Raw genomic sequence first — 19,402 nt, 5'->3', positions numbered from 1 at the left:
ATTTTCTAGAAAATTCAGTTTGACCTAATCTTTTCATAAATACCTAATAATAGAAGCAATGTTTCTATTTTTTACTTAGTTTCCGACCTTGATTCAAAAATCACTGAAACAAGTAAACAGCTTTCTATTTTTATTTTATTCTCGAGTAAGATGATCGGTTTTTATCAAAGTCATACTGGGAGTACATGATTTTATATGTAAACAGCTTCTATTTCGCAAATCTGGGTTTTCCGAAATTGCGCAGTATTCAGGTTTTATACCGATGTCTATAGAGAAATTAATTAGTTGGGCTTTTACACTGGAAAGTGTGTGGTTGTGACAGTTTTGAGTTATATTTTAATTTTTATTCAAATTCTTTGGATTTTAAAAGATACTTCTTTTTTCCTGGAAATTTCTGAGTACTCATACATAATTCTTGGACAAAGACATTTATTTAAATTTTATTCGGAAATTCAAACACCGGAATATTGTTTGTGGATTTAAAAAGAACTGTATACACATCCGTACAATAAAGCTACATTATAGGTCATCGCCTTCCATCTTTGATTTTTCTTGGAGACTAGAATTTGAATTCATTAGAACTTTTCACTACTAGGACTTCTATAATTGAATTCGTGGATTATTCTTGGATTATTTTTGGATTCGATTCTTAAAACCGTAAGTTCTTATTTTTTTCTTCTTCATTTTTACAGTGTTTTTCCAGGAAAATAAATTATTTGTTTAATTTTTCAAAGCTTGTTGTTTTCAGTCTTTATTTTGTTACTGTTTATTAGAGCGTAAACACGTAACATAGGACAGGTTTCTCTTTACCAAGGTATAACGACTTTGTTTATGTTTGATAACTGTGACATTCTTCATGATGTACTTAAAAAAAAGAAAGACTGATCTGACCAAATAAGCTTTATTTAACAGAGAAATATTTGTCTTGGTGGATGGTACAGTGATTAATTTTTCGGGATGTATTGCCCAACATGGAAAATAAAGCAGTGTTAACTGTATTTTAAGAAATCCATGTTATTCCAGGCGAAAAGAAAGGAGAAATTGTAGATACCATCAATATAGAACAAAAGGAACAGACCTTTAATGAGTTTAGGCTTTCTTGTCAGTACAAGGTGCTTACATATTCATAGGGTAATGCAGTTATGTTGTCAACTCAAAAATGCTTCAGTAAAACACAATGTTTATTTGTTCATTTTGATGTTATACGTCTCACGATCGTATCGCCTAACTAAATTACTTTCCTGTTTATGTTCAGCTTGACTAAACATACATAATTGTTTCTATATTACTAATTGTAAATTGTTTTTAATTCCACAGTTATCTATTCCTTTGCTGATTTTCTTGACATAATTGCTTGGTGTCCTTTCCACGGGATTCGTGGTCTTCGAGGAAAAAGCTCGATATAAAAATCACGTAACACTTTATATGTTGTCGTTGTAGTGGTGTCATCAAACTTGGTCAAATTTCAAATACGCTCCAGCAAGCGAATCGCCTTAAGAGGAGTAAGACAGTTCCTAACAGACATTGGAGATCACGACGCATATGTTGAAAAGAAACAATATTTTTTCGTATACCTCGGGGACTTTAATGCAGTTCGGGTTCAACGCAATCGCTTTTACCGTACGTGGTTGGATCAAAAAAAGAGCGGAGTACCGAATGGCAACACTGCCAGGCTGCTTTAATTGTGTGTGTGGAACAGACTGAGAACTTGTGGCTCCTGTTTCAGGCGACCAAGCATCCAGATTAACTCACAGAGGTTGACCACATCCTTGCAACCACCAAGCACAAGGGCTCGTATCATTGCTTACAATTGACCTGTCATACATGTAGCATATAATAACTGCAAACTTTGGATACGGATACATAGTCGAATGCCTGAGCTAAATATCGGTGCCAAATTTATTAAGCTACGCGAAGCGTAGGTTGAAATATCAGCGTTTATTCTTAAATAGGTCGCCCGAGCAAGGAGACAAGTGTCCTCCCTTGTAGTTATTATATAGTACATGTATGACAGTTCAGTTGTAAGCAACGATACGAGCCCCTGTGATTTCAAGTGGAAGTAGTCTCAAACTGTTTCGGCTTATGAGTTCAGTACCAGCCCAGGTTAGGCTGGTGCGGTTGCCTCTGTGTATCCTTGGTAAAGGCACTTAACTCCTAATTTCCCGACATGATATAACCATTATTATGCAAGCAATAATAGTAATCCAAACTTAATTTTTGCCTGCCTTCAAATAAGTATATAACTTATTCGTATATTTTCATTGTCATTCTAATGGGTGCTAGTGTTTATGTTGGGGTACGAGTATCTCTACAACGTGTTGGATTTTCTCACCAAATTCAGTTAAATAGATAACAATGGCAACATATGAAAAATGCATAATTCCTCAAAGCAGGAAAACACCACAGGGTGTTAAACATGTTAATCCAACTCATTCTTGTATTACATATACACCAAGTAGAATAAAACGTGAACAAATGCTTCAACGTGTAATACCTATGTTAGGACCGATGCCTTTATTGTACCTGGTAGTATTTTTATTTTGTTCTATATACGAATTAAAGGAAATGCTAATAATGTAGTTGTGAGCCTCTGAAGACTGCTTTTTAGACAAAATTATTGCTTATGGCAATGATGATAATCTTCATGTTAAATGCTTGTAACATTTTCATGGTGTTTACAGATTTATAACCACCAGAGTGAGAACAAACAAATTAGAGGAAGAAATATGTACTGAAAAACTGTTTAAAATCAGGACTGACTATCCCGCATAACACTAATATAAAAGCAGTTTGATTTAGTGTGTATAGCAAGAGATTTCGAATGCTATTTGACTTCCAGATACTAAGAGATCATTTTTCTTCCGTTGTAAGCTTTTGTTGTTTCGTAATATTTTCGATTTATAATTACAATAGAAAGGGATATGATGTGATAGCAGGTGCAAGCCAGTATTTTAAACTGGAGAATATCTGAATGCAATGCAGTTACTTATGATACAATGGTTATTTATGTTAACGAAGAATTCCAACACTTAATTGCCTCAATGTATGGTTACATCATAAGAAAAAGAATTATTGATAAGTCACTTAATACGACCTTAACAAACAACCATATTTGTTTCACCAAATCTGAATTCAAAAATTAATATTGATATTGTGTAAAAAAACATAAACTGATTGAAAAGTAATAAGCTAATGAATACTTTGGAAGGATTTCAAAACGTGTTTTATTTACAAGGATAGAAAATGACTTAAAAATTTACAGAAGCAACAAATGATTTCTTTAATGAGGAAGAAACTAATGCTGAAATGAGCGACATTATCGTTAACTTGTATGCAGATCATCAAAATATATATAGCTCTGATTAAAGGGGCACACGGTTTGAATAATTACATAAAATAGTCTATTCGTTAGTTACTGTTCAATAAGGAATGCATATGCAGACAAACAGTACAGAAAATGCTGATGTACGCGGTATATACAGTTTGTATATCTATACACTGACTGATGCCATTAATTTTATTTATAATGAGCCCCTGTTGGGTAAATTGGACATATTTCGACGGACGTAACATTTTCCTCCCATTGTCCCTTGGGCAGTCGAGTCGAAAAATGGCAGCCAAAATGTTATTGGTACTATAAACGAAAAATTTATTGAAGGCAGGTTATAAAAATTCACACCGTCGGATCCAGTCACTAAAAAGAACACTGGGCAGGAATTTCGTGGGTTTATTTGGACCAATCCGATTGACATAAAGTGATATGTTAACATATTGACTTATCATAACTTTTAAATTGCAGACACCGTACGTAAAGTGTACCAACTATGTGATTAATTTCGGTATTTCAGCTTTCGACCAGTCCTGAAAATGCTAAAATATTTGTTGCAATACATAATCAATGCCCCCCCCCACCCCTCTCTCTCTCTCTCTCTCTCTCTCTCTCTCTCTCTCTCTCTGATCCATACCTCATTATTAATTAAAAAATGATGGTGTGATGATAACGCTTCATGATGCATGGGTTATACGTTTAAAGGTGTAAGCATACTGTCGAAAATGAAGACAATGATTATTTACTGGACAAGATCTAAAGCTTCGTCCGCACATTTAGGAATATATTAGTAGCAGGCACATGTTTACACCTGTCTAGTTATGATCAGACCTCCAGTGGATCTTCCTCCTGGAAACCAACGCTATCTGAACGGGGAAAGAGTACAAGTGGATCCTTAATGTACTATATTTATCTCTTGGATGATATATATATATATATATATATATATATATATATATATATATATATATATATATATATATATATATATATAAAGTATTTCGGTGCTGAGGTAAAAAAAATAATTCAGATTTGTCAACTAAGGCATTACTTTGTCGCATGGTAAGTATGTCAACCTGGGTTTGATAAAAAAATATATGCATTGGGACTATATACATGAAACTATATGCATTGGGACTATATATACCTGATTCATTTGATTTTATTAATTCAATGTGTTTCCTTGCAGTGTTCCACCTTAAACCTAAATCAGAATGGCTTTTTTATATAAAAAATAAGGTATAGACTACAGAGCAGCGAAGTTTACTAGTCCCTGTATCTTTTAAACTTGTTAATGAAGAAACCCCAAAAAGAGGCTCGCAACACTAGGGCCGTACTGAGCGTGCACGGGCTCGGAGGGTAAGAAACACTCGAGCCTCTCCTAGTTCTTGTTCAAACAAAATATTTCTTTCACAAAATTAAAAAGTGTTGTTCGTCCCGGCCCCCCCCCCCCCCCCCCGTAGCAGACTCAGATATTATACATAGAGATCAGTTGAAAAGGCTAATACAGAAATACAATTTTAGAAGACCCTGAACGTGTCACGAGTTTGATTTCATATTAACCAAACTTAAAACACATCTAAATTTTAAACGTTTGACAATGAGCATCAATTTGGCTCAAAACGTTTCAAGCATATGGGTCCAGGAATATAAGTTTGTAATACCTGCAATCATCGTTCATCGAGGCAGTATCTAAGAGTATTCTATAATCTTTCCAGCTCGAATGGCTGCAAAACTTAATTACATTTTGTCTTTCAATGTCATTATATTACTCCCATACAAATCAGTTGACAACCTTCCTCTATTCGCACCAAATCTTAGTAAAAGTACAAACAAAACAGTTTGTTTCTGTCATGATTCTTAAGCTAGCTATACTGCGTGTGATATTTCATATTTTAGTTCTACAGATTAATATATGAAGCATGTTCGACTGTTGCACAAAATATTTTTAGATACAAATACAACATTATAAATTATTGTGACAAGATTCAAAATTGAAACATATAAATAATACTTATGGCAAAGGTGGTGTTTATTTGCGTTCTTATCTTCGTGTGCGAGCAATTTGTAAGAGCAGAAAACTACTTGAGGTGCAAATAAAATCTCCTGTACGAGATTACATATCTTCGTGAACAAGGAGACGCGACTTTGTATCTTCATCATACCACCTATAAAACATAGAAGAAGTTTTAGACAAGGAAATAAATCCATATGAGTCAGCCCAGGTAAAAAAAAAATTCACAGGCTTAGGTCTTATGAATTTGTATGTGTGAGCCTGTGTGTGTGTGCGTGTTGCCACAAAATGAATGGAAACTATTGTAAAAAAGAACGTCATTCATTTTCAGGAACAAAGAGACAAACACCAACATTTTCGGTGACTAACACAACTCTGAAGCCTCTCGAGAGGCCTCGTGATCAACCATATCAGCCAACAGTTTTAAACAACGTTTCAAATGCACCGATTTTTTTGTATAATATTTTTTTTTAAATCAGTGTCTTAATTTTTGCAACGGAACTTAAAACAGTTCATGCTGACTTGTACGTTAGGTTTTATCATAATGGGTTAATAGGGTTTATTTCTAGTCATTTTACAAATAAATAAAAACATTATTTTAAGCAACTTTAAAAGAAAAATAATAAAAATACTTAATGTAATTTTAAATTTAGTGAATAGTCAATGGATAGAAAGTATCAATGAAATACATGGAAAAAATGAAAAGTGTGCATATCTTTCTCGATATATTTTTAGTACAACTTTTCCTTGGCGACGAGCAGGTGAACAAAAAACGTATATCAAATATTAAATCAAACCAATCATGCTTGTAATATACATCATAGGAAGAAATTTGAAGAGAGGGCAGAAACAGATCTTATTCAACGTGGCCTTTTGTTTGAGTCGTAAATGTTTTTCCATTGTCAAATTGCTAGGAACTAAAGTTATTCCACCTGTATTGGAATTCATCAGCCAAAATCGATCTAATGGAATTGTATCACTTTCAGCATGTTTTATTTGACATATTTCAACCTTGCATTTCTTCATTTAAAATATTGTTTGTACTGACCAGGATATGTAAGAACAATAGAGGGACATGCTACAAGATGATTATTTTGTGGATTTTGTATGGCTGCAACTTTAGGAAATTCTAGTTTGTAACAGAGTGAATTTTGAAGAAAAGGGTTATTGCAACACATACATGAGCCAATCTTGTCGCTGTCAACGTGACAGGTAACAAATAACATTGACGTATGGGTTAGGCATGCAATAAATCGCTAACCTACGATGGATGTGATGATCTTGTTTAGGGGCATGGTAGGAGCAGGTAGATGAAAGTGACGATATTAACGTGGGGTTAAGTAGCGAAGAAAAGAAACGACAAAATGGAGTCAATCCAGAGACAGTTTTAGGCCATATGAAAAGTGTCATAAAATGAGTTTTTCCAGAAATAGTTATTAATAAAAGCGTAATAGAGATACTTTTTTATAATTTCGATGGGCGTGTTGAAATTTTGTCAATCAGATAAAGTAAATTCTGACTGTCTAAGCTAAATGAGAGGTGTGTGTTTCTCAAAAGAAATTCAATGTTTTAAATAATTTACTTTGCGAAATTAGCCAGTCTACGTTTCTGTGGTAAGCCAAGAAGTTGACCAGAGGCGTAGCTGGCGGGGGGGGGGGGGGCAGGGGGGTACATATGTCCCCGGTCGCCAAGGTACAGGGGCGCCAAAATGAGGCTTACAACGTTACATTATAATAAGTAAACAAGGGTAATATTCAAAAATGTGATTAAACGGGGAGGGGGCTGGGGCGCCAATTTTATAGCTCGTCCCCGGGCGCAAAATATCATAGCTACGCCTCTGAAGTTGACTCTGGGAAATAGAAAGTATTTCTCGTGATAAATTGTCCAAGGGACGAGTGTTTGGAAGTTGAGAGGCACGGAACCTTAAAGGTACAGAGAGATTCAGCTGCATCGGAAAAGCGAGTCTAGGAAAGCACAGGGGGAAATAGCTTCATCTCTGCTGCATTACGACAATTTCATACTATACGTCTACAACACACCTTAGTGGTAATTTATTGTAATGCCATATTTAAATATTCGTTCTCGTGAAAACCAAACGGTAACGTATTTATTTTATCCACTAAATGTCTTTATCATCCAGAGGCACCCGCAGATTTATTTTTGGGGTGGATCGGTGGGGGAAAACATGTAGTAGTCATCAATTAAGTTTTACGGACATAGGTCAAATATGCCTAGTGCGGTTACCAATGTGCGATTACCCATGTTATCATCATAAAAACTGAATGAAATCGTGCTTAAAGTATCAATAACGTTTGAATTCCATTTTAATTACAAGTTGCTCACTAAAACTCTCTATGTCGGGAAATAACCATATGGAAGTGAGTAAGTAATAGGGGATACTGTACAGACAATGTGAAAGTGTACTACAGAACCCCCTGGGACACTGTACAGACAACATTTATACAGACAATGGAAATCTCTGTCAAAAACACCTTGGGACTATATACAGACAAAAGGTTGGGGTTATATAAGGACAATAGGCATGATACAGGTAAGGTGACGTCACAGTACTGAAGATTGGTAACAATGTTGCAAGTAGCTGACCTCAATCAGGACCAAAGATCGGGGGAAAAAAAACCTAGAACGTTTTGACGGGACAGAGACAGAGATAACACATACACAACAGTCAACATACAAACAAAAACAACTATACAACCGACTAAAAACAATTTAGGCAAAAAAGCAAATTTTTTCGAGGCATATGAGTGGCCCTGAAAAGGGCCTTTGGGTTCTTCTTCATCTATTTTCTCCAGTTCTCCCACAATCTTCTCACTTTTTCAATAATTCCTTCCTTCTTCTTTTCTGTCTCTGGAATCCAGTCAGGATGTCCCATCAATCTAAATTTTTCCTGTATCTTCATCCAATTTTCATTCATTTTTTCAAACTCCTCTGTTTTCTTTCTGTTTTCTTTGTTCTTTCTTTCTTTAGCCCAGCTGTCTTTTATCTTCTTCACCTCTTCTTCCAGCACTTTTCTCATAATTTCTTCTCCTTTATTTAGTTGGTCCAGTCCCCACAAATGACCACTCTGTTCAATGCAGTGTGTCTTCTAGAAAGCAGTTGACTTTCATGACACCATCAAGCGCATCCTTCAAGGTGCCTACTCTTACATATGGAGGTTGAATGAAACCTCTTAACTTTTCTACTTCCTCCTCTATCATACCTTGTACCAGTTCCCTGGCTACGTTCAGGCTAGTAACAAAGTCTAGACTACCTGGATATTTCCATTCCTTCTCACGCCTTTCCACCACATAGGCTGCGTCCAGAAGCATTTCTCCCTTCTTCTTGAAGCTTGCCACTGCTTTTTTTTGAGTCTTGATTTGCTGGGTATGATTCTATCCTCTGGTGGTTTAGTCAATTTACTGACTGAAAGCGCTCAAATCGTCCAGAAAGGTTTGTGTGGCTGCTGAATCGCTCCACAGGTCTTCCAAACCTAAGTCTTGTCAATATTTCCATGCAATGTGCCTGTTTGTCTGATACAGGGCACTTTTGAACGTTCTTGGATCTGCCGGCTTTGGTGGAGATGTTGCTATAGTCCCAAGTTGGTTAGAGGGGAAGACTGGGGAATCTAGTCTTGGATTTGTTGTTGTTGTTGTTGGTGGTGGTGGTGGTGATGGTGTTAATGTCACCTTTTTCTTGCTACAAGTTCCTGTTGTTTAGTTGGTGCGGTCCACTTTTCCTGTGTAGCTTTGGCCCCTTCTTGCAGTTCAGTAGGTTCTTGTGTAGTCTTTTTCGTCTGAGGTGGAGTAACTGACCTTGATATTGTTGGTGTAGACGTCGCCAACTGCTGGGCGGTTGTTGTACTTTCAATGGCGACTGTAGTTGGAGTGCTAGTAGGCTGCTCTTTAGGCTGCTGAACTTTCCTTCTACCTTTCCATGTTTTGTTATTGCCATTGTTTCTTCTTGGTTTTTCCCGTATCAGGAGTAAGGTTGTCCTTTTGTCCTGAGATCTCAAGCTCCAACCTGATGCTACAGAAAGACCTATGCCTTTCAATGCATTCATAGCTTGAGCGGGTATCATTTCCAGCGCTAGAGTAATTACTGCCGATATGTCCTGCTTGCTGCTCTCTGCACTGTCGACTAATAGTCAACTTGATCGATTTATTGATTTCTTGGATTATAGAGGCGTTTGCACGGAGTGCATGTGCATCTGGTTTATTCCTGCACAGCAGGATGCCACTTGTTCCTGGGGAAAGAAATTGGAGCCACATCCACCAGGTGTTTATACAATCAAGGAGTGCTGATAATTAAGCCGTCAGTTAGCGAGACATATTGTGCTATCTGAATGGTGGGCTGTCATGGGTGGGAATGGACCCAACACGCACTCATATTTAAGTAAGCTACTACCAAATGTGTGCATGAATGGGATTAGAACCGACACTCACTCATGACTTTTATTCGTAGAAATTAATGCGGCCTTGGCATGAGAGGAGGTCGGCGGGAGGGCAGGCGCCGATCCACTGGAAGGTGTCCGTTGACGAATCCAGGGTGTTGATCTAAAGTTGCTGTCTTGCACGAGTTTTGAATTTAGAATGAGTGAACTTAATTCCGAAAGGTTCTGATAATTTGCGGAATTGAGAGAGGCTCTGTGCTGTTGAATGCTTTTAGTAATGAGAGAGGAACCATGGTAGGTTTGAGAGAGGTAGTAATAGGTAGATGAGAGTTTTATCTCCTTTTCCATGTTGCCTTATTTATAGGGTTTGTTTTTTATTTGTTTTTATTTCCAGGCCAAATCTATTTTTTAAGACAGATATCCCTGCCGAATACTCGGGTCGCTAAGATATGTCAAGGACATCTGATCTTATATGTTCCCTAATTTTAATTTTTTTTTGTTAGCCTGTCTCCTACTTTATTTTGATTATTTTCCTATCTTGTGGTTAAAGTTATTTATGTAGTGTTATTTTATTTTCAGATTAAATCTATTTAGATAAGACATATCTTTGCCGAATAATCGGGGCGCTTAAGACTTGTCAAAGATATCTGATCTTATCTATTCCCTAATTTTTAGTTTATTAGCCTGTCTACTAGTTATGATAATTTGTACCTATTTTGTTTTATTTATGTGATGTTATTTTATTTTCAGGCTAAATCTATTTTGATAAGACAGATATCTTTGCCGAATACTCGGGTCGCTAAGACATGTAAAAGACATCTGGTCTTGTTGTTCCTTACATTTAGTTTGTTAGTCAGTCGTCTCCTAGTTGTAATTAATTGAATGGTATTTATTTACTTAATTTTATAGGTCCTAGTTTAATGTCAGGTGAAATACATTTCGTAAGGCCTATTGCAATGTTTAGCGGGTCATTCTTCCAGATAACCCATGGTGTCACAGTGGGTGATAGGTGCAGGTGCAGGATCAGCCCGCACTTGGCGGTACACACCCCTACTTGGGCGGTAAACCGTATGTTACCTCCGCATATACTTCGCGACCCGGTTACCCAAGAGGGGAGTCCGGTGGTGAAGTGACCAGCTGTATGATGCTTAATTATGGGGTGGGGTATTTTAATGATTGTTTGAGAATAATAAACCTAGTTTAATGGTGGTGTTTTAGGTTTAGTAGTTTGATATGGTATGTTTTAAGATGCTAGATGCCTGACAGGGAGTGTTGGGTTTTATATTTTATTTTTAGTCTAGTTGTTTCTAGGAAACTTAGCATGTTACAAAATGTTAAATTTAAATTGGGATTGCTATTGTCGAGTATGTCTGGGTAGGTGTGAGGGGATCCAATTGCTTTTTGAGCTTTAATGAATTTTGCTCTTGCCAGTTGATATTTAGCGCAATTATTCAATACGTGTTGTACGTCCTCAGTTGCAAGACAATGATAACAGTTGATCTTAGCTGGTTGGGGTCTTAAGAGTTGACCAAAACTGGCAGCTAATTTTGTTTTTCCTGTCATTATAAGATTGATTAATTTCTGGTCCACACTTTTAACTTTATGTGGTTTAATAGACTGTTGACTGTTATTAGAATGGAGTAAAGTTTTCTGCCTTTGGGGGTGGAATTCTAATAATCCTGCCATTTGTTTTCAATACAGTTTTTTTTGTGAAGCTTTGTGCTTCTGTAATGTTATACTTAAGTGGGACAGGATCAGGGTCTCCTAACTTGCTTTTGGCGACTTGGTCAGATTGTTCATTGCCAGGAATTCATATGTGCGAAGGAATCCACATGAATTCGACTATCTGATCTTTTGTGGATAATTCTCTAAGAATATAGTAGGTCCTGGCAAGGAACAGTTCTCTTGATTTAGTGTTATGAGATTTGATTGAGTTTATTGCACTAAGGGAGTCTCTGATAATTACGGATTTTTGGATATTGTTTTCTTTAATCCATTGTCACAATTCAATAATCGCCCAGAACTCGGTAGTGAATATAGAGCAATGATCTGGTAGTTTTGTTCCCATTTGGATACTGTATTCGGGGATAACTACAGCAGCTGCTGTTCTGGGAGGTTCAGCTGTTATGGACCCGTCTGTGAATATTTTTACGAAACCAGGGTAGGTGTCCTGAATATCCTTTACAATGATGGATTTTAGCATAATTTCTTGTTCCAATTTGTTCCCGTATTCGGTCACTTTGGTGTTTATCCTTGGTTTGGGTTGTAGCCAGTGAGTTGGATCAGGTGGTTTTATGAATTCCTCCTGTTGTTCTAGGACTGGCAAGGATCTTTGAAGTTCTGATTTGTTTGCCACATGGAGGGTTTGGAAATAGTTTTGGACTAAATTTAGTGTTATATTTGTCAATGGCAATTTTGATTGGATGCGTATAATGGTGTTTGGCCAATCGTATTGCATATCTGAGTAGTATATTTTGTCTTCTCAGTTTTAGTGGAAGCTATCCAGTGAGTATTTGGAGTTCGTCCAAAGAGGTTGAGGAGAGAGTGTCGGTGCATACGATTAGGGCTTTAATTTGGATAACATCAAGCTTATTCAGGAGTGTTTGATTTGCAGAGTTATAAACTTGGCAACCATAGTCTAGCTTCGATCTGATGAGTGCTCTTTAGATTGTGAGCATAGTTTCCTGATTGGATCCCCATGTGGTGCCTTTGAGATTTCTTAAGAGGTTGATGTCTTTGTTACAACTTTATATTAAGAGATCGATATGGTGTTTCCAGGACAAGTGGTTATCAAAATGCATACCTAGGAACCTTACCACTTTAACATACTTGATTTTGAATACAGAAGTTAGGGAGGGTTGGAAGATTTATTCGATTTGGGGAGAAAATGATAGCTACAGTTATTTCGTGTTAATTTTTAAATCCTCATTTATCCCCCCATTTCCTTATGTTATCTAAACTTTGCTGGATTTCAGATATGACTAGACTGCTGGAGGGATTTCCTGCCCTCCAGATGCCGCTATCCTCGGCGAATTGCGTGATATTAACTTTTTTGGAAGCAAGGTCGTTGATCATAATGTTGAAGAGCGTGGGGCTGAGCACGCTCCCTTGTGGAGTGCCATTTTCAAGGGATTATTCCTTTGAGTGAGTGTTCCCTACTCTGGTGAGAATTTTACGACCTGATAGAAAGTTTTCAATAAAGTTAAACATGCGCCCATTAATTCCGAAATGGTTAAGTTTCGCAATCAATCCTTTAGTTCAAACTAGGTCAAATGCTTTTTCGAGGTCAGTGAAAAGTTTGCGATGAGGCAGTTCATTTTTAGCACACACAACAGGATTCCAAGTGTACGAACTGTTGTTCAAAAGGTAATAAAGTTCTCAGGTATCCATGTTTGTGTGGGTTTTTTTCTTGTTGTTTTTTTTCTTCACAGGTAATGATAAGTTATTAATTCAATCCGAACTTTTTGTTTGAAAATGTCTGACAAGTAACCGTTTCTTCGCTTCGTCTCCGCACTCTGAGCCAAAAGAGCTTCTGTGTGATGGATCTCTAGAGCCATCAGTGGAGGTGAGGAATGATCACGCAAGTCTTTATACCACCGATGCAACACGGCTTCTTCCGACATGAGACTCCAAGCTTCGTCCAGATACTCGTCCAAATTTTCTTCTTGACTCAGCATCAGACATTTATCGTGTTGAATTTGACTAGGATCATCGTTTTGACATCCATAGCAATCTTTCTTGATCAATTCTGTAATTTATTCTGCCAGGTGTTTGGCAAAACAGGAGACTAAATGTTGCTCTTGTTCTGGTCATCTGGACTTCATCACTACATCCTCTTTGTCTTGGGGTTGTATTTCCATGGTATCCTCCCATTTCATTTCCATAGATTCTCCAACATTCAAAAAGGGATTACAGGCTTTCGTAGTTTCTAATAGTATATAATGACTTCCCTCAAACTGTTGATTTATATCGTATTGTCGAATTCGGCAAACATGATGACATTCACTGTGCTATATGGGGGTAGAGGATTTGCAAACTAAAGTTTCACACGAATCTGTCCTGATTTTATAAGGTGGAAATGTCCTTCGTCTCTACCATGGTCTGGAGTGAAATCAAAAGCCCACAGAGCATAACCTCCTGCATAATCATCGTACGTAATGCCCTGACTGATGTTGGTCCCTAACTCTCCGGTGGCTTCGTACAGGGACAAAACTTATGTTCGAAGGGTCTGGTACACAGTGTCTTGCTATCGCGACTGACTTCTATCTTTGTCACGTTGTGATGTTGAAACTCGAAAGGATTTTCATTGTGAAGTCGGTTGAGGTCTGAATTGTTGACGATGCCAATGATCAAACGTATGGGTAATTGTCCTTGGAATGGATGATCTTCGATCATGGACCGCTGTCCAGCGGGAATAGTGAAAAATTTTCACTTCCACGCGTCGTATCGGATATTTGGCGATCGTTCTGCTCAAAGTGTGACTGATATAGTTTCCTACTTTAGGTAGCACTTCCACACGACGCACGTAGAGCCTGGCTTCTTGGATGATAGTTTTATATTCGTTGACATGGGCAATCAAATGGAATGCGGTACTAGTATGATTCAGTCTCAGGCGGATATCCACCCCGTTCAGCGAATACTCTTCTTGCAGCCACATGTCCAAATGCAAACGATCCAACAGTTCTAAACTACGTCCTTGCAGGATTTTCTTTCTACGGTCATTAAACCCCACATTTTGAGAATCGTAATCTGCTGTCAGGACTGTGTCGTTAAACGTGTTCTCACCCGCTGTGTCAGATTTCCATACCACACAAGTACCCACTGCAGCTAACGAGGAGAGTGCCACCGTTGGAAGAGACGTGGGTTTCCATTGTTTCATCACCAACAACGTTGAAGTGAAAGAACCTGAGGATACTGGAGACGTGGTCACCTCCTCTGAAGGTCGTGGTCGTGGTTTGCAGATCGTGATTTGCGAATGTAAGGTTGCGTTCTTGTCGACATGTCTTTCGGGTAGAAGCTGTTTTCTGTGTTCTGTGGACTTTTATTTTGGGGTTGTGACCTGGTCTTGACACCACTGTTATTTTCTTCTTTGGGGGTACGTTTGGCCTTTTTGGGAGTTTGTTTTTTCTTGGGGAGAACTTTGGGGGCATTAGGATCCCATTTTAGGAGGGAGCGAATGACGACACCTCCTAAAGAACCGCTACCTCCAGGTTGCAAAATGACTTGCTTTTTATTTTGAATGTCGATGCGAAGATCGGCCAGTTTCGTGAAGGCTACTTTGTTTCTCTCAAAAAAGCATTTGGTTTTATGAGGAATGTGAATGATGCATTGCAGTAAATTGACGTGCTGCCACCGTAAACCATCGTAAGACTTCTTTGAGACTGGCTTCTATGACACTAGTAGTTGTGGATATTTTTCGCGTCTGGTGCCGTGCAAGGCACGAATCAATTGACGGGAAGATGAGACTGAAGGGACGTCATGTTGACTCTGAGTGAGACAGACCCAAATTGTCCGAGGTTTTTCTAGATTTTTTTTGTTAACTCGACGACCGGGACGTGTACACGACAGGCCCTCCGTCTTGGCACCAGTGGTGAAACAGATAGTTACGAAATAAAAAATAATCGGGGTGGGTGGGTTTTAAATCGACGAGTAAATAGGCGTGTGGGGTTTGAGTGGCATCGTCGTATGCATGAGTCAGCCAAGGCGTTCCTAACTGTTTGGCTAACACTTGCACTTGAGATATATCTTTAGGGCTTTTAAACAAAACCACGTAATGAGCATTGAGACTGATGGGTCGATGGGCTTTTACTTTGTTGAAACAAATTTGGGGTAATGTAATTGACAATGGTATTTTGATGATGCCTTTTGCGCGCAAACAACAGTTTAATTTCTTCTTCGTCTTCTCCAAACATGTAGAAAATGACCAGATGGGTTTGACTGGGGTTAGACACGATTCCGTCGTCTTCGCTAGGAATGCATTCCATAAACAAGATGGAATCGCCTTGACTTTCTCGCAAGAGGCTGTACGCCGATTGCCACTCTTTGAAACACCACACGATCCGCTGAGATGGACGATCGATCAAATGATGTTTATGTTCGATCAAACGTATGACAAATTCACACGAAAACGATCAAAGTGGAATATAAACAAATCACTGTAAAACATATTTTTGGTAACCGAGGTGTCCTAGGGACAGTGTGTAATATTCTTAGACACTCTACATTGGGTACAGTCACACAGGTGTCCTCCCGGAATGGTCTTTCGGGAATGGCCATGACAGTCCTGTCCTGAAGGGAGTGGTTGTCCTTGCTGACAGGTTTTCTAGCACTGTCACTAACACAGGTTTAAAAGTTACTTTTTTCCTGAACGTTTGAATTGATGATCACAACTCTTGGGTATAATTGGCCACTTCTTTGGTCCAAGCCTCAAAACCCCAACTTTTCCAGTCACGTACATCTGTCCAATGAGGGTGTAAGTCACAAGATACACACACATCGTCATACACATCTTTGGTAAGTAAAAGTTGATGAATCTTTTTTCCCCGTAGAGGTCGAGAAGTATCCAGATGAAAACGCAAGGCTTTGAAAAAAATGAGTTTCTCGTGCTCATTTAAAGGGACCACTTTCATGTTTTATTTGGCGGTAAGTACTTTTCGTAAAGAGTCCACAAGGAATCGGCTGGTAAACGAAATCCCAGAAAGGATGTCACTAAGACACCACACGTCGACCCTAATTCAATGGACACAGTTCAAGTAATAAGTGTTGTTAATCCTCAACCGTCTGAATACTCTCATTGATTTCCTTCCACGGAGTTTGTTGTATCACGAGTGTTAAAGGTTGTGGCATAGTAGCCCGTTTTTATATCCTCTATTGTCGGATGTAATAAGTGTACGTTTTGCACAAAACGGATCGTACTCCAGTAGCGAAACCAAATTGTTTAGTCACTAGTTCACACACTACACATCGCAGGGAATTTTCCTCTAGAGTCAAAATTTGATGGCGTAAAAGATTTTGGTAATCCACTAACTCTTCCTCTGGTACTCATTGTAGTATGGCCAACATGTAACAAGTAGGATGAGTAGACACCAAAGTATTCTGGACCTCGTCCAGTTGAACACTGTCTGACTATTGGAACGTTTTAAAATGAATCAAATCTCTTATAACATTCAGGTACCAGTGGTTTAAAGATCGGTGACGTAACGGATACAATTGTTCTTTGTGTTACACTTTTATTTTGACCAGCTCTCGGTAAATGTATTCTCTCAACTCCACAGACAAACCACGAATGTTCTCTTGTAAAGTATCTATGATCATGTCAGTCATTATTATTTTATTTAAAATCTTCTCCTAGAGCGAAAGTAATGAACAAAGTGAGTATTTTCTGACCACTGCCATTCAGGGTAACGGTCAAGAATGTCCAAACAATATTCTGATGTAAACGGTCTAAAGCAGAATAATAGGATGAACGCACGATGGATCCAGAGAAATCTGACGCGTTTGTTGACTTTTTTCACTTTCCTCTTGTGAATTTCTCAACACAAAGGTTCTACAGTCACCAATTGAGATTTTACTCCGGCTAGTCCCTGCCAAACTTCCTTGTAGATCTTTTCTTGCAGTTCATTTGGTAATCCTTGAATATTATTTTTAAATGGGGTTTAAATATTTGTCTAGGTGTTGTCCAACGTTTGACTCCTAGCCAAGCTGGTTTTTTAAACGACATGGTATGCCACTTCAATGACTCGGTCCCACTAAAGGTAGGTAGTGACAATCCGGAGTCCATTGAGCATGTTCCACGTAAGCCGAATTTTTCTGATCCCACTAGTGTAGTGACACACCACAACTGAAGTACTTGACTTTATCCCGTTCGCCCAAGTAGAAAATCTGGCTCTGGCTAATTATTCGGGGGTAGGTCATCCTAGATATTTAGGCTATCTTCCTTGGAAGGCTTGGAATCGACTTTCAAAGTTGCAGTATTCAGGCAAACGCACAGGGAACGAATATTCGTCTTTCACAGGTTCATTTCGATGAGGGTAGGGTGGAATCCGTAGGAGTTTGTTCAATTTTGGGTGACATCCGTAGGGTGGTAGCTGCATGGTTTCACGTTGAGGATAACATTGACCATGAAAACCAGTAAAAAGTCCACGATAAGGAGTGGCATCACTTTCGCATCCGTCAGGTTTGACACGGACAGCATCCCATTCAATGGTAGGTGTAGTGGTAGTAGTAGTAGTAGGAGTTATAACAAAGTTTCCACAATGCTGTGCTGCATCGCTGAGGTCACAGCGTACGGCATCGCTCTCATCGCAAGGCATAGCATCACACTCGATTGAGAATCACCGAACTTGAATGGTGTCTTTTTAAAAGGATTCATCTTTCTCGCTTGCTTCTTGGTAGTTACAATGAACTATCGGTCTTGGACGTTGTCCCTTTTTATATGCTGATCAATATCGACGTGACCGTATGGTAAAGTGAAGTGGTTGGAAAGCCGCACTCGCTTCTGGCACACGATTTGATACAGTTTTTCCAAAGGCCGACTGACGATTTGGTGTGTGGGTAAATGTACAATCTGGTCACTCCAAAATTTCCATCCTCTCCAGTCTTCAAAGCTTCTTTCAGTACCCCCAAGTTCACCACTCGACTGGTGCGATAACTGAGAGTCAATCCTTTCACTTTACACTCGGTGTGCACTTCTCCTTGTTTGTCCCGGAATTCGAAGCCGTAATTTTTTGGACCGCCACTAGCAAAACTTAGAATCTTGTCGGAGTGTTCGTCTGTCCAGGCCTCTAAACGGTCTCCATCGATGTCAGGGTGACAATGACCCGGGCGATCGATGTAGATGCAACTGTTCGTGTCAAAGCACAGGACGCGATCACCTAACAGTTCTAAAGCTTCGTACAATTTTAAGAGAGCATGGGCTATCACATAAACCGCAATGATGACATTTCCAAATTCGTCAGCTTATACAAAGTCCAGTTCTTCCACGTAATTGACTAAGATCAAGTCCTCACGAACGACGTCGACATGTTTCATGTATTTAGTTTTGTCGTGAATCATCTGGAAGTACCGGGAAGATTCTGTAAAATACTCTGTTTTAGGTAAACACGGTTGTTGTGCCATTTTTCCCCACAAGCAATTTAACATCACTCTGGTAAACGATCGCCTTCCTTCGTTTTTCTCCACGTGGTCTAAAGTGATGCCTTCTTTCTCCCAGTATTTCTCTTTAAATTTCATTTGATCTTCTGGAGTATGGCACCAGGAAGGATAGCCGCTGGCTTCTTGTTTCAGTTTCAAAAAGGCATCCACGTAGTCTGCGAAAATTCCTTTCTGAGTCTCGTCGCCCTTGTGGTATTTTTGTCTTGGGAAAGTGGTAAATTTCGTACACTTCTAACAGTTGGTATCCCAGTTCCAGAGCTTTGAACAATTCCACGCTGACCCACGTTCCCGTCAAGGCGCGTTCTTTCTGGGTGTACTGACAAGGTCGGTCTTGGTTGTACGTTTCGGCACAAGAACGGCACAATAGAAACATCAGTTCTCCTTGGCAATGGTGAGGTAAAACGGGATGGTGCAAGTCTGTGGGAGGCAAGACTTTGCACTTGATCGATCCTTCGTATTGTCGAATGTTGTCCAGGTCGATGTGTTACGTAGGCAATTGCGCATGCTCTGATTTTTA

The sequence above is a fragment of the Sinohyriopsis cumingii genome, chromosome 2 (genome assembly GCF_028554795.1).
Source record: "Sinohyriopsis cumingii isolate HCF-2022 chromosome 2, ASM2855479v2, whole genome shotgun sequence".
Classification (NCBI taxonomy): domain Eukaryota; kingdom Metazoa; phylum Mollusca; class Bivalvia; order Unionida; family Unionidae; genus Sinohyriopsis; species Sinohyriopsis cumingii.
Note: the sequence above shows the minus strand (reverse complement) of the source record.